Source organism: Oncorhynchus tshawytscha, unplaced genomic scaffold, assembly GCF_018296145.1.
Source record: "Oncorhynchus tshawytscha isolate Ot180627B unplaced genomic scaffold, Otsh_v2.0 Un_contig_3970_pilon_pilon, whole genome shotgun sequence".
NCBI classification, from domain to species: Eukaryota; Metazoa; Chordata; class Actinopteri; order Salmoniformes; family Salmonidae; genus Oncorhynchus; species Oncorhynchus tshawytscha.
Genome location: NW_024609706.1, coordinates 47,501 through 62,960, shown reverse-complemented (window position 1 = coordinate 62,960; position 15,460 = coordinate 47,501). Strand labels below are relative to the sequence as shown.

Here is a 15,460-nt window from a genome sequence, read left to right as displayed (position 1 = left end):
TACATACTGTAACTACACCCCATACATACTGTAACTACACCCCATACATACTGTAACTACACCCCATACATACTGTAACTACACCCCATACATACTGTAACTACACCCATACATAACTACACCCCATACATACTGTAACTACACCCCATACATACTGTAACTACACCCCATACATACAACTACACCCCATACATAATGTAACTACACCCCATACATACTGTAACTACACCCCATACATACTGTAACTACACACCATACATACTGTAACTACACCCCATACATACTGTAACTACACCCCATACATACTGTAACTACACCCCATACATACTGTAACTGCACACCATACATACTGTAACTGCACACCATACATACTGTAACTACACCCCATACATACTGTAACTACACCCCATACATACTGTAACTACACCCCATACATATACATAGTCGCATACATTTCTATATGTATTGACTCACACACACACTCTTCATCAGGTATCCACTCCGTGTGGGTGGGTTACATGTACAATTATAAACCTCTGCCGTGTCCTTTATAGAACCTGGTGGGTGTGACACACCCTGAGACCAGGAAAAAGATCAGGCTGGTGAAGGCACTGCCTCCTTTATTCTGTCCAAACAGCCCCCTTTGCTTCGTATCTTTCTCCAGTCCAGACCGGCTCAGTGGGCCCCTATAACACTGGTCCCAACCCTCACCACCAAGAACCTGTCTTTAACTCTGGCTCTGTTTCTGATTTGTTTGTGTAGTGGTGACTTTGTGTCATGACGTTCCCCTGCGTAATTTGCTATTTTTATTTAATTTGGCAAATTTCAAGAATGGCAAAAATATAGTATTTTGTCAATTGTATCCTTTTTCTACACCAAGTTTGTTTTTTAAATGTTGTAAAAGTCTCAGCATTTGTTAAGGCGCAAGTACCACCCGCCTGCTAGCTGCAACTTGAGGGTTTTTCTGTGTGATTTGTGAAACATTTAAAAGCAGTGCTTTGGTTTTGTTGAAGAGAGAAACGTTGGTTGCAATTTAAAAGTGAGGCACACCTTCCGTCTGGAATGATGTTGAGCTGCTTGCAATCATACCAATGCCCCTGCTCATGCACTTCCCAGCCCCCCCCCAAACAACACTTTGAAACAGGAACTATCACACGTCTTACCTCTGTGTTATCCTTCTACCTTTCACACCACTGGCAGTTGAAACGGTTCAACATGGAGTCTGTGACACGTCCGGCGAAGGAGCCTCCATCTCTCCCGCTCCAATCTGACAGTCAGAACACCACCTATTACATTCTGTAGTTTTGTGAGGCTTGTGTGTCATAATGTTTTACTGCGAGGGGAGGCGTGACAGGAAAGCAGCAGGGTTCCTGTGCTACAGTAACCATTTGTTTTGGTCTGGCAGAATGCTGCCATCCTGTTTAGTACATTGGGACTGTAGAAGTATGATAGCTCAAATACATATTGTTTCTTTCCGTGGACATTCGACTAACAAACATGAAAGTGTGCAAACGTAGAACACTGTAAAATGTTGAGATGAAATGGCACAATCCGAAAACTAAATAAGGCGTTTTTAAAAACCTTAAACTTAATATTAATGTAATGTTCAGTCGTACTTAATAAAGTGTAGTGTGATTTTCTACATTTGCTTGTATCACAGATGTTAGTTGTATACTTGAAAGTAATTGAAACGAATGAGAATCTCAACCTCACAGTCTAATTATGGATTATTTATTACTCTTATGTTTTATTATGAATCAATCTGTGAAAGATGGAATGGCTTTTTCAGCCTCTCTAATCATTAGCTCAATCTTTACAACACATCAGGCCTATATTGGGAGTAGTATAAAAACTATAGCCAAAAAAGTATAGTGTATATATTTTAGTATTTGAATTCTGTAATGAAAATCACTCCGTATAATACAAGGATACTTTGCCTAAATTATTTCATTACAAAATGCTAGTGAGGAGGTTTTGCTCATGAACGTCAAACCCCCCCAGACTGGGAGATAGTGTCTTGCTACAGTCAGATATATCTGGACTAGGGGTTGTAGGGAGTCTTGCTACAGTCAGATATATCTGGACTAGGGGTTGTAGGGTGTCTTGCTACAGTCAGATATATCTGGACTAGGGGTTGTAGGGAGTCTTGCTACAGTCAGATATATCTGGACTAGGGTTTGTAGGGTGTCTTGCTACAGTCAGATATATCTGGACTAGGGGTTGTAGAGTGTCTTGCTACAGTCAGATATATCTGGACTAGGGGTTGTAGGGAGTCTTGCTACAGTCAGATATATCTGGACTAGGGGTTGTAGGGAGTCTTGCTACAGTCAGATATATCTGGACTAGGGGTTGTAGGGTGTCTTGCTACAGTCAGATATATCTGGACTAGGGGTTGTAGGGAGTCTTGCTACAGTCAGATATATCTGGACTAGGGGTTGTAGGGTGTCTTGCTACAGTCAGATATATCTGGACTAGGGGTTGTAGAGTGTCTTGCTACAGTCAGATATATCTGGACTAGGGGTTGTAGGGAGTCTTGCTACAGTCAGATATATCTGGACTAGGGGTTGTAGGGAGTCTTGCTACAGTCAGATATATCTGGACTAGGGGTTGTAGGGTAAATGAGGGGCTGTACTGTAGAGGCAGAGAGGAGAGAGCCTTTCCAAGGTTAGTGTCCCCACCCCCACACTGCAGATAGCAGTCTTTAACAGATAATGTAGGAATGAATTTGCCTCATCGCCCAGAGAAACACAACAGAGCATTCAAAGTAATTAAACGAAAAAAGATCACCTTGGATCCAAAGAAGGTGAATAGATTTCAGGATGGGGCAGAATGATACAAAGATAAAAACAATTGAATAGCAAAGGTATGGAGAAACAATTAGAAGGAAAGCTAATCAAACTCTCAGTGCTCTTTGGCAGAAGCTGTTGTCTTGGAATGGGGTGCCCTTGCATGTTGCTATAACAATGGAGCAGCAACATCATTCTCAGGCGGAGGTGTGTCTCTTCTGTTTTATTCACCTTTTCTCAAGGAAATGGTCGACGTCTCTCTCTCTCTCTCTCTCTCTCTCTCTCTCTCTCTCTTTCTTTCAAAGTGTTTCTCCTGATGTCTGTTATTCCTTCCTCCCCTGGTTCCCAACACTGGGGAGGCCTGTAATTGGCCCACAATGTTTCATATCAGTACAGTTCCCTGTAAAACAATGTGAGATTCTAGATTCTAGACGTGTTTGAACTGTTGTTTGTTTCTTAACACCTGTTTCCCCCACCTGTATCCCAATGTAAAGGATGCAAGATGTCTCATCAGAAATGATGCCATCTGCCAATACGTTTTAGAGCTGTTTATGGATGGTCTCAGCCATCTCAGTCTTTTCCCCTCTCCCCTACTTGCCTATTGTATCCTTCACAAGGTGATTACTGCTTCACCACAATGCATAGTGACGCAAAGGTCCTTCTCTTTGTCTCTCTCGCTGGTTTTGGATTGGGTGCGTGTCTATTGCTTCGGTGACTGTTCTGGCTTTTCTGCCTGTCTGCTTGACTTAGAGGGGCCCTGGTCAAAAGTAGTGCACTTTGTAGGGAATAGTGCGCCAGATGATGTCTCTGGTTTCTGCTACCTCAGCTTGCCTGGTGGAAGACTGTTGGGGAGGGTATATGGGGTGGGGTAGTATAGGCTCAAGGGCTTTCTGTACAGATTGACAAGAACGTTTGGTATTTTGTTGGTTGCGAGTGACGTTACAGGGATGAGGGTCAATTGGGTAGTGATGAACCGTCCATATGCTTGACTATTGGAAAGGGGGTCGGGAAGCGGTGGTCGGGAAGATGGGGGGGGGTAACCCCTTCGCTTGTAACATTTCGGGGTTTCTATGACAAACAAAAAACATCACATTTGTTTGTGAATTTCCAGTTGAAGTTGATAATGCCTGCCGTGTTTCTAGCTTTCGAACCGTCCGTTTTGTTTCAACGCTGGTTTCTTTGACAACCACAAGCCTTCTGTATTCTTCTGTATTCTTTGGTTCTGGTTTGTCGTCGTCGTCGTGTGGAGATACTATCAGATACTGCAGCAGTGTATTAAATGGGTTTGACTGAAGAGCAGCTCTGACTCAGGACCACAGATCAACCAGATGTCAGAGGGACATCTGCCAGGTGTTTTAGTTCAGACTTCTAGAGCAGCTCTGACTCAGGACCACAGATCAACCAGATGTCAGAGGGACATCTGCCAGGTGTTTTAGTTCAGACTTCTAGAGCAGCTCTGACTCAGGACCACAGATCAACCAGATGTCAGAGGGACATCTGCCAGGTGTTTTAGTTCAGACTTCTAGAGCAGCTCTGACTCAGGACCACAGATCAACCAGATGTCAGAGGGACACCTTCCAGGTGTTTTAGTTCAGACTTCTAGAGCAGCTCTGACTCAGGACCACAGATCAACCAGATGTCAGAGGGACATCTGCCAGGTGTTTTAGTTCAGACTTCTAGAGCAGCTCTGACTCAGGACCACAGATCAACCAGATGTCAGAGGGACATCTGCCAGGTGTTTTAGTTCAGACTTCTAGAGCAGCTCTGACTCAGGACCACAGATCAACCAGATGTCAGAGGGACATCTGCCAGGTGTTTTAGTTCAGTTCAGAGCAGCTCTGACTTCAACCAGATAGAGCAGCTCTGACTCAGGACCACAGATCAACCAGATGTCAGAGGGACATCTGCCAGGTGTTTTAGTTCATACTTCTAGAGCAGCTCTGACTCAGGACCACAGATCAACCAGATGTCAGAGGGACATCTGCCAGGTGTTTTAGTTCAGACTTCTAGAGCAGCTCTGACTCAGGACCACAGATCAACCAGATGTCAGAGGGACACCTGCCAGGTGTTTTAGTTCAGACTTCTAGAGCAGCTCTGACTCAGGACCACAGATCAACCAGATGTCAGAGGGACATCTGCCAGGTGTTTTAGTTCAGACTTCTAGAGCAGCTCTGACTCAGGACCACAGATCAACCAGATGTCAGAGGGACATCTGCCAGGTGTTTTAGAGCAGCTCTGGGAAAGAACATGTGGCGAATAAGATGAACCCTGTTTTACAGTTGAAGAAGAATTTCCAGTCATGTACATTCGTAGATCAGTACTAAGAAAAGAGATCTGCCGACCGTCTGTGTGAACCCAATACTTACTCTCTACTCTGGCCAAAGAGGGATATGATATCCATTCTTGAAAGCCAGACTTTGACCACTTTGACTTAGCTCTTCTTTATACAGCCTTTTGTTAACTAATTACCACACGATTTCAGCCAAATACCTATTTTCTTTCAGTGCTTTATAAACAGCAAGGATTGTAAAAAATAGAATGCCAATTTCACGGGGAAAGGAATTGATTTGTTTCATTGTCTCGTCTATTGTCATTGTATGGTGTTGGTGTGCAACAACTTCAAACAATAAACCTTACAACGCAGGATACCTCAGAATATAAATCCATGTAAAGCTTGACAGCCTCCATGGCGTTGTTAGTTCCTCTACATTTTGCCCTCTTGATGCTCCACGTGCTTTTTACTCTGTTATTTCCACTTTTATCCCTCACACGGCATGTAGCACATAGTGGACGTGTCATAGCTTATTTTTTTTCTTGTTCTGGGGACTTTTTAAGACGGGTCTCTCATTCAGTCCCTCCCCGGAGCCAGAGATAAAGAGAGGAGGTGGTGATTGGGAGTGAAAGGAACACTAATTCACATTCTAGAATTCATTTTGGGATCTCGTTTGATCCTGAAGTCACGAGAGAGAAAATATCTTCATCTATATCTGCTGATTTGAACTGGAGCTCGGTTTCCTCGTCTCTTCTCTTTCATTATTTTGAAACTAGAGATGCTCAGAGGCCGAAGGTCAATCTGTTAAGTCCTATAATCCCCATTTCTTTCCTTTTGGATACCTCTTTTTGATTTATCATCTACATTCTCATCATTAAAACTGAATGTAACGACACAAACTAACCTCACGATTCTAACTTGACAGATGGAAGAAAAACATATACTATATATGTACATATGTATAACACACAACACACAATGCATTGTATATATACAGATCTCCTAAAGACAGATACATACTTATCTTGTGGAAGGGGAAAAACAACCGTTTCCTTTGTTTGATTCAGGGAACAATAGTCCAGTGCGGTATGTTAGATATCACTCCCATGGCTCTCTTTCTGACTGTATGTTAGATATCACTCCACATGGCTCTCTTTCTGACATGGCTCTCTTTCTGACTGTATGTTAGATATCACTCCCATGGCTCTCTTTCTGACTGTATGTTAGATATCACTCCCATGGCTCTCTTTCTGACTGTATGTTAGATATCACTCCCATGGCTCTCTTTCTTTCTGACTGTATGTTAGATATCACTCCCATGGCTCTCTTTCTGACTGTATGTTAGATATCACTCCCATGGCTCTCTTTCTGACTGTATGTTAGATATCACTCCCATGGCTCTCTTTCTGACTGTATGTTATATCACTCCCATGGCTTCTTTCTGACTGTATATATCACTCCCATGGCTCTCTTTCTGACTGTATGTTAGATATCACTCCCATGGCTCTCTTTCTGACTGTATGTTAGATATCACTCCCATGGCTCTCTTTCTGACTGTATGTTAGATATCACTCCCATGGCTCCTTTCTGACTGTATGTTAGATATCACTCCCATGGCTCTCTTTCTGATTGTATGTTGCATGTATTCTCCTCATGATGTAGCAGGGGTGGCGGAGTTTAAACAAGTGGAGCTTTTAGAGTAGGTAGCTAGTCTTTTGAAACCTGATTATGTGAAGGGGGGGTGGGGTTTTGAAATGACACTGTAAAGACAGTATATTTATGAAACAGAAGAATAGCACTTCATGGTCCCATTATCATCTGTCCTTTATCAGGTTAGGTGTAGCCTACGATATGTCAACTCCTGACTAAAGTCTTGTGTTTTTCAAGTTGGATTTGGCACAGATTAAAGAAGGAAGGAAGGAAGGAAGGAAGGAAGGAAGGAAGGAAGGAAGGAAGGAAGGAAGGAAGGAAGGAAGGAAGGAAAAAAGGACATGCATTCAGTGATGTCACTTGATATACCTCCTTCAGTGTCCAATCAGAGTCCAATTGGAGCAACACAAGGATTCCGATTGGTTGGATATTTTTTGCATGCCAGTGTACGTACATTGTAAAAGATTGTTGCTGGAGCGGGCAGTTGTTTACGAAAGTGGAATGTACGCAGGACAGATTCCAATGTTTAGATATGACATATTTGCCCTTGAGAGAAGCCGTCCTTTTCTCAGAAAGAGGTGTGCACTTAAGGTTGGTTTTAGTCGCTGCAACCGCTCTCGTAGTGTTTTTTTTTGCTAAAGCTCTTTTCAGAATAACTTTTTCCTTCTTTAAAGTTAAAAAAAAGAAGAAACAATTGTGAGTGTGTGAGTGCCTGTATGTGTTGCTGCTTGATGGTGTGAAATGCTTTTAGTTTCCTCTTGTCGGGCCTGTGAAGCCTGTGCCCTCCAACCATACTGTAGCCTGAGCTGCGTTTGCAACACAGAACTATCAGTGCTCTTTTTAACGTTTTTGGAACACTGACACTGGTGTAATAGTGCAAGGCCGAAGCGTTGCGGTTCTGAATGCACCCTTCAATGCTTTCTATAGGAAGAATTATATCACCCACTCTCTGCCTCACAGACAAGAGACTACATGTCCCAGACATCCTCAGCCCAGACACTACGTTACGCAGACACCCTCAGCCCAGACACGACGTTACCCAGACACCCTCAGCCCAGACACTACGTTACCCAGACACCCTCAGCCCAGACACGACGTTACCCAGACACCCTCAGCCCAGACACTACGTTACCCAGACACCCTCAGCCCAGACACGACGTTACCCAGACACCCTCAGCCCAGACACTACGTTACCCAGACACCCTCAGCCCAGACACTACGTTACGCAGACACCCTCAGGCCAGACACTACGTTACCCAGACACCCTCAGCCCAGACACGACGTTACCCAGACACCCTCAGCCCAGACACTACGTTACCCAGACACCCTCAGCCCAGACACTACGTTACCCAGACACCCTCAGCCCAGACACTACGTTACCCAGACATCCTCAGGGAATTAAGATAACACTGCTCTCACTCTATTCAGGTACTTTCTCTAGATTCTGAGGCCTAGCAGTGATCTGTAGTTATTTGTAGTTATTATGATTATTTCATTTTTTTTTTATATTACTTTTGTATTATTATTCACTGTAAAAAGAAAATGTCAAGTGTCCTGAAAACTTACTTTAATTTTATTTTCTATTTTGTTTTCTCCCTTGGTCCCTCAAAGAAAAAAATGTAATTCTATTTTATAAAATGTAGATTAAGATTCCACATCTAATGAATGTCTATCTACTTCTCAGCTCAGGTGGAGAGGGTCCTCAAAGCACGTAAACTGCCCTCTCTACGCACCGTGCCTCAGACTCTGTGGCTTATATACTGGGGACCACATGGTGGCTACTTAACACTGCCGTAGGCTACGTAACACAGTCATAAGCATGACATAACAGGTCCTAGATACTTATGACGAGCTACTGTACCTTTATAAGCTGACATGACACTTTGACTGCCACCTCATTCGAGGTGTAAACTTCTATCCCTCTCTGACAAACACAACACCTCTGAACACAACAGTGTGAGTACTGCCTTCTGGCTCACCTGCCAATCAATCAAACGTCAGCGTTAGCGCTGTAATCTTCTCAGAACATCAACAAATCACCTCACAGAACCGTCTGACCTGAACAAAAAGCACCTCTGGAACTTCTAAAACCGCAGTCATCAAGTTGAGGGAGAAACTATCATCCACAGCCAGCCAAGTCAACTGAAAAGTCAGTTTATTCGCAGTTCCTTTGAAGTTTTGTGACAAAAATGAAAAATGTATATATCAGTTGGCTTGTTTTGTTTGCAGCTTTTTGTGCTTGTTTTGTTCAAAGTGCTGCTGAGTGGTTGATGATGGATGACTAACTGGCTTGCTGTTGTGTGGGACTTCAGCAAATGTTCTGCTATTCTGGTAAGCCTACGTACATCTTTTGTTGCGTGCCTACCTGGCGATACGTTTTCAAAATGACCTTCTGACTTTGGTTTTTAATTCTTCGTATTTTGCGTTTGAACTTGGCAATCCTTCTTTATATATTCTGAATGTTTGGTGTGGTGCTGGCGTCGGTGCTGGTGTGGTCTGGTGCTGGTTTGTGATGCCAGCGATGGAGATATCAGTTTGGTCGGTGTTCTTAAAAAGGTTTTTAAACGCTGGGTGTCTGACTTCTCTAGATAGCCCTACTGCAGGTATGATCCGAGACTGGTTCATTCTTAACGAATGAAATACTTCTACTTACTTACTTGGTGACTTTTCCTAGCTAAGGCTTTGCTAACTTACTAGCTAACTCTACTTTCTAACAAGTGAACCGATGCCCTCTATTCGGGGCCTGGCGTTTCCTCTGTATTTCCGAGAGAGATTTCTGGGTTTGTTGATATACCTCATGCTATCCAGATGGAGTAGATAGGGGGCGCTGTTGTTGTGGAAAGCAATGTCTCGCCCCCTGTTATAGAACAGTTCCTTATAGCTCGTTTTTATACTCGGGTTCTTTCTGGGAGTCCAACCCTGTACCTCACACCCGGAAGGCTTTCTCTCTCTTTCTCCATAGAAACTGGATTGGACCTCATTTTTTTCAATATCTACTACTGTTTACAGTTTGGGCAGAACATTGTATAATTTAAATATTTTTCTCTTACTGTCGTTTTTGTTTATGTACATTTATCCAAAACTTTTTGTACTGTGTGAGTTGGAGTTTTTATTCTAGGCTTGTATGATTGATCGATGTCCGTTTTTAATTGAGCACTTAAAAGAGGATCACATTAATTATGTTTGATTGATTTGTTGATTGAATGATAGGTTGATTGAATACACTATCTGTTTTTGTTTTCCCCATTTTTTTTAATGCAAAATCAGATTTTACTAAATGGGCTAATGAAATAATAAAAAATCTGTCATCTAATGTGATAAAAAAATAAAAAAATCTGTGGTCTGTTATTTGTTTTTTTATTTTGCATTGAACTTCGGGCTGATTAGATCCGTCTTTGTGCATGTGTTAAACAAATATTTTACTGGTTATGTTATTATTGACATTTGGAATAAATGCCATTTTGGCAACACATTTCAGCTGTACCGTTCTGTAAGGTGGTATGATGCTAGAGCTTCTTTTCAAAACCACTATTCTTCTAATAAATTTTGTTGTGAAAATAATGATCTGATTGTCCTCCTTTCAATCTGAGTATGTTGATCAGTTTTGTGTTGTTCAGGGCAGTCTTAGTAGTGTGTGTGTGTGTCAGTGTGTCAGTGTGGGTAGGCTATTTTAGGGAAATATTACTGTATAAACAGTATTTATACATGTGTTTAGTACGGTATTGTACAGGGTATGTGTACGTCTGTAGTGTGTGTGTGTGGTGTAATGTGTGTTAATTGCAGATAGAGCATTGGTCAGCGAGGGTTAAGTTCCACCCTCCAAGAATACTAACAGGAAGTAAACAAACCTGCTGTTCTCACAGGCCTCCCTCCCTCCTGACACGCCAGTCATCCTCTGATTTAGTACTTCTAATCTACTCTCACTCTGTCACTCTCTCTCTCTGTATATATCCATCTCTTCCTCTCTTGGTCTATTCTTTACGATTTTCATCTGTCCTTTGTTCTTCCTGTCTGTTGAATTCTTTCACAGTTAAAAAAAACAAATGTTTACATTTGATATTCTATCTTAGTCATCTTTGTTCTCTGCTCATTGCCTTTCATGTCTCCATCTCTCTCTCTCTCTCTGTCTGTCTCTCTTTCCCCTATATCTGTAACATTCTTGGAAGCGTCCACTGTGTACATTGAGTATATGTGGCTCTTAATCTCCTGTCCTGTTGTCCCTCTGCAGGGTTTGACACATTGCAGAGAGGGCATGATGATGAGCTAACTCTACTGTTAAAGTAATGAGCTTTTCTCTCTCTCTCTCTCTCTCTCTCTCGCGCGCTGTCCATCTCACACAAACTTTTTCTCTCTCCATCTCAACCTCTCTCTGTTCCACACACTTCATCTCTCTTAACCTCTCCATCCCTCCTTCTCCCTCTCTTCTTCTCTCTGTTTTGTACAGGGCCTGGGGAAAGAGGCCTCAGCATTAGAGAGTGGGGGAAATAGAAAGAGAGAAAAGACATCTTTTCAGGGCATAGGAAATAGGTCATCCTCGTATCAAATATTTAGTCCTCCGTGAGCAACAAGCTCTCACAGTCTCACTGCAGAATTAGACGTTCATCCACATTCTCCAAATGTCATTTCAAAGTGTTTTTCTCCTGCTGCTCTGTATCGCTCCATTTCTCCAAAAGTCACATTTAGAAGTTAAGGGTTAAATTCAGTCACTCATTCTACTGGTTAAGGTAAGGGTTAAATTCAGTCACTCATTCTACTGGTTAAGGTAAGGGTTAAATTCAGTCACTCATTCTAAATGGTTAAGGTAAGGGTTACATTCAGTCACTCATTCTACTGGTTAAGGTAAGGGTTAAATTCAGTCACTCATTCTAAATGGTTAAGGTAAGGGTTACATTCAGTCACTCATTCTAAATGGTTAAGGTAAGGGTTAAATTCAGTCACTCATTCTAAATGGTTAAGGTAAGGGTTAAATTCAGTCACTCATTTGGGATTAGAGGTAAAACATTAAATTCAGTCACTCATTCTAAATGGTTAAGGTAAGGGTTAAATTCAGTCACTCATTCTAAATGGTTAAGGTAAGGGTTAAATTCAGTTACTCATTCTACTGGTTACGGTAAGGGTTAAGGTTTGGGATAGAGTTAAAACATTCATTTCAGGTCCTCATTCTACTGGTTAAGGTAAGGGTTGAGGTTTGGGATAGAGTTAAAACATTCATTTCAGGTCCTCATTCTACTGGTTAAGGTAAGGGTTGAGGTTTGGGATAGAGTTAAAACATTCATTTCAGGTCCTCATTCTACTGGTTAAGGTAAGGGTTGAGGTTTGGGATAGAGTTAAAACATTCATTTCAGGTCCTCATTCTACTGGTTAAGGTAAGGGTTGAGGTTTGGGATAGAGTTAAAACATTCATTTCAGGTCCTCATTCTACTGGTTAAGGTAAGGGTTGAGGTTTGGGATAGAGTTAAAACATTCATTTCAGGTCCTCATTCTACTGGTTAAGGTAAGGGTTGAGGTTTGGGATAGAGTTAAAACATTCATTTCAGGTCCTCATTCTACTGGTTAAGGTAAGGGTTGAGGTTTGGGATAGAGTTAAAACATTCATTTCAGGTCCTCATTCTACTGGTTAAGGTAAGGGTTGAGGTTTGGGATAGAGTTAAAACATTCATTTCAGGTCCTCATTCTACTGGTTAAGGTAAGGGTTGAGGTTTGGGATAGAGTTAAAACATTCATTTCAGGTCCTCATTCTACTGGTTAAGGTAAGGGTTGAGGTTTGGGATAGAGTTAAAACATTCATTTCAGGTCCTCATTCTACTGGTTAAGGTAAGGGTTGAGGTTTGGGATAGAGTTAAAACATTCATTTCAGGTCCTCATTCTACTGGTTAAGGTAAGGGTTGAGGTTTGGGATAGAGTTAAAACATTCATTTCAGGTCCTCATTCTACTGGTTAAGGTAAGGTTTGAGGTTTGGGATAGAGTTAAAACATTCATTTCAGGTCCTCATTCTACGGGTTAAGGTAAGGGTTGAGGTTTGGGATAGAGTTAAAACATTCATTTCAGGTCCTCATTCTACTGGTTAAGGTAAGGGTTGAGGTTTGGGATAGAGTTAAAACATTCATTTCAGGTCCTCATTCTACTGGTTAAGGTAAGGGTTGAGGTTTGGGATAGAGTTAAAACATTCATTTCAGGTCCTCATTCTACTGGTTAAGGTAAGGGTTGAGGTTTGGGATGGGGTAAAAACATAAAACCGTGTACATGACTGGGATGGACTCAACCTTCTAATTGAGTGTCATGGGATTACATCAGTCCACCTACGTGATGGTAATAACACTCACTGAAGGCCCAAAAAATGGTCAAAGTCTCCAGTCTCCCAAGTCATAGAATGTTCTCTCTGCTACCGCATGGCAAGTGGTACCGGAGCACCAAGTCTAGGTCCAAAATTCTCCTTAACAGCTGCTACGCCCAAGCCATAAGACTCCTGAACAATTAATGAAATGGCCACCCGGACTATTTGCATTGTGTGCTCCCCCCCATCCCTTGTTTTTACACTGCTGCTCCTCACTGTTTATTGTCTATACATAGTCACTTTACCCAACCCAAAGAATACCTCGACTAACCTGTACCCCCACACATTGACTCGGTACCAGTACCCCCTGTACATGTATATAGACTCACTGTTTATTGTCTATGCATAGTCACTTTACCCAACCCAAAGAATACCTCGACTAACCTGTACCCCCACACATTGACTCGGTACCAGTACCCCTGTACATGTATATAGACTCACTGTTTATTGTCTATACATAGTCACTTTACCCAACCCAAAGAATACCTCGACTAACCTGTACCCCCACACATTGACTCGGTACCAGTACCCCTGTACATGTATATAGACTCACTGTTTATTGTCTATGCATAGTCACTTTACCCAACCCAAAGAATACCTCGACTAACCTGTACCCCCACACATTGACTCGGTACCAGTACCCCCTGTACATGTATATAGACTCACTGTTTATTGTCTATACATAGTCACTTTACCCAACCCAAAGAATACCTCGACTAACCTGTACCCCGCACACATTGACTCGGTACCAGTACCCCTGTACATGTATATAGACTCACTGTTTATTGTCTATGCATAGTCACTTTACCCAACCCAAAGAATACCTCGACTAACCTGTACCCCCACACATTGACTCGGTACCAGTACCCCTGTACATGTATATAGACTCACTGTTTATTGTCCCCCAACCCAAATTGACCTGTACCCCCACACATTGACTCGGTACCAGTACCCCCTGTACATGTATATAGACTCACTGTTTATTGTCTATACATAGTCACTTTACCCAACCCAAAGAATACCTCGACTAACCTGTACCCCCACACATTGACTCGGTACCAGTACCCCCTGTACATGTATATAGACTCACTGTTTATTGTCTATGCATAGTCACTTTACCCAACCCAAAGAATACCTCGACTAACCTGTACCCCCACACATTGACTCGGTACCAGTACCCCTGTACATGTATATATAGACTCACTGTTTATTGTCTATACATAGTCACTTTACCCAACCCAAAGAATACCTCGACTAACCTGTACCCCCACACATTGACTCGGTACCAGTACCCCTGTACATGTATATAGACTCACTGTTTATTGTCTATACATAGTCACTTTACCCAACCCAAAGAATACCTCGACTAACCTGTACCCCCACACATTGACTCGGTACCAGTACCCCTGTACATGTATATAGACTCACTGTTTATTGTCTATGCATAGTCACTTTACCCAACCCAAAGAATACCTCGACTAACCTGTACCCCCACACATTGACTCGGTACCAGTACCCCCTGTACATGTATATAGACTCACTGTTTATTGTCTATGCATAGTCACTTTACCCAACCCAAAGAATACCTCGACTAACCTGTACCCCCACACATTGACTCGGTACCAGTACCCCCTGTACATGTATATAGACTCACTGTTTATTGTCTATACATAGTCACTTTACCCAACCCAAAGAATACCTCGACTAACCTGTACCCCCACACATTGACTCGGTACCAGTACCCCTGTACATGTATATAGACTCACTGTTTATTGTCTATGCATAGTCACTTTACCCAACCCAAAGAATACCTCGACTAACCTGTACCCCCACACATTGACTCGGTACCAGTACCCCTGTACATGTATATAGACTCACTGTTTATTGTCTATGCATAGTCACTTTACCCAACCCAAAGAATACCTCGACTAACCTGTACCCCCACACATTGACTCGGTACCAGTACCCCCTGTACATGTATATAGACTCACTGTTTATTGTCTATGCATAGTCACTTTACCCAACCCAAAGAATACCTCGACTAACCTGTACCCCCACACATTGACTCGGTACCAGTACCCCCTGTACATGTATATAGACTCACTGTTTATTGTCTATACATAGTCACTTTACCCAACCCAAAGAATACCTCGACTAACCTGTACCCCCACACATTGACTCGGTACCAGTACCCCTGTACATGTATATAGACTCACTGTTTATTGTCTATGCATAGTGACTTTACCCAACCCAAAGAATACCTCGACTAACCTGTACCCCCACACATTGACTCGGTACCAGTACCCCCTGTACATGTATATAGACTCACTGTTTATTGTCTATACATAGTCACTTTACCCAACCCAAAGAATACCTCGACTAACCTGTACCCCCACACATTGACTCGGTACCAGTAC

At 42.3% G+C, this 15,460-nt stretch overlaps 1 long non-coding RNA gene across 1 annotated transcript; it reads left to right on the top strand.

Moving 5' to 3' along the window:
* The first annotated feature begins 1,327 nt into the window (after positions 1–1,327).
* Positions 1,328–6,195, top strand: LOC121845594. Its single transcript, XR_006082628.1, has 3 exons — positions 1,328–4,598; positions 4,698–4,928; positions 5,006–6,195. It is a non-coding gene; the product is annotated as an uncharacterized LOC121845594 (long non-coding RNA).
* The last annotated feature ends 9,265 nt before the right edge of the window (positions 6,196–15,460 follow it).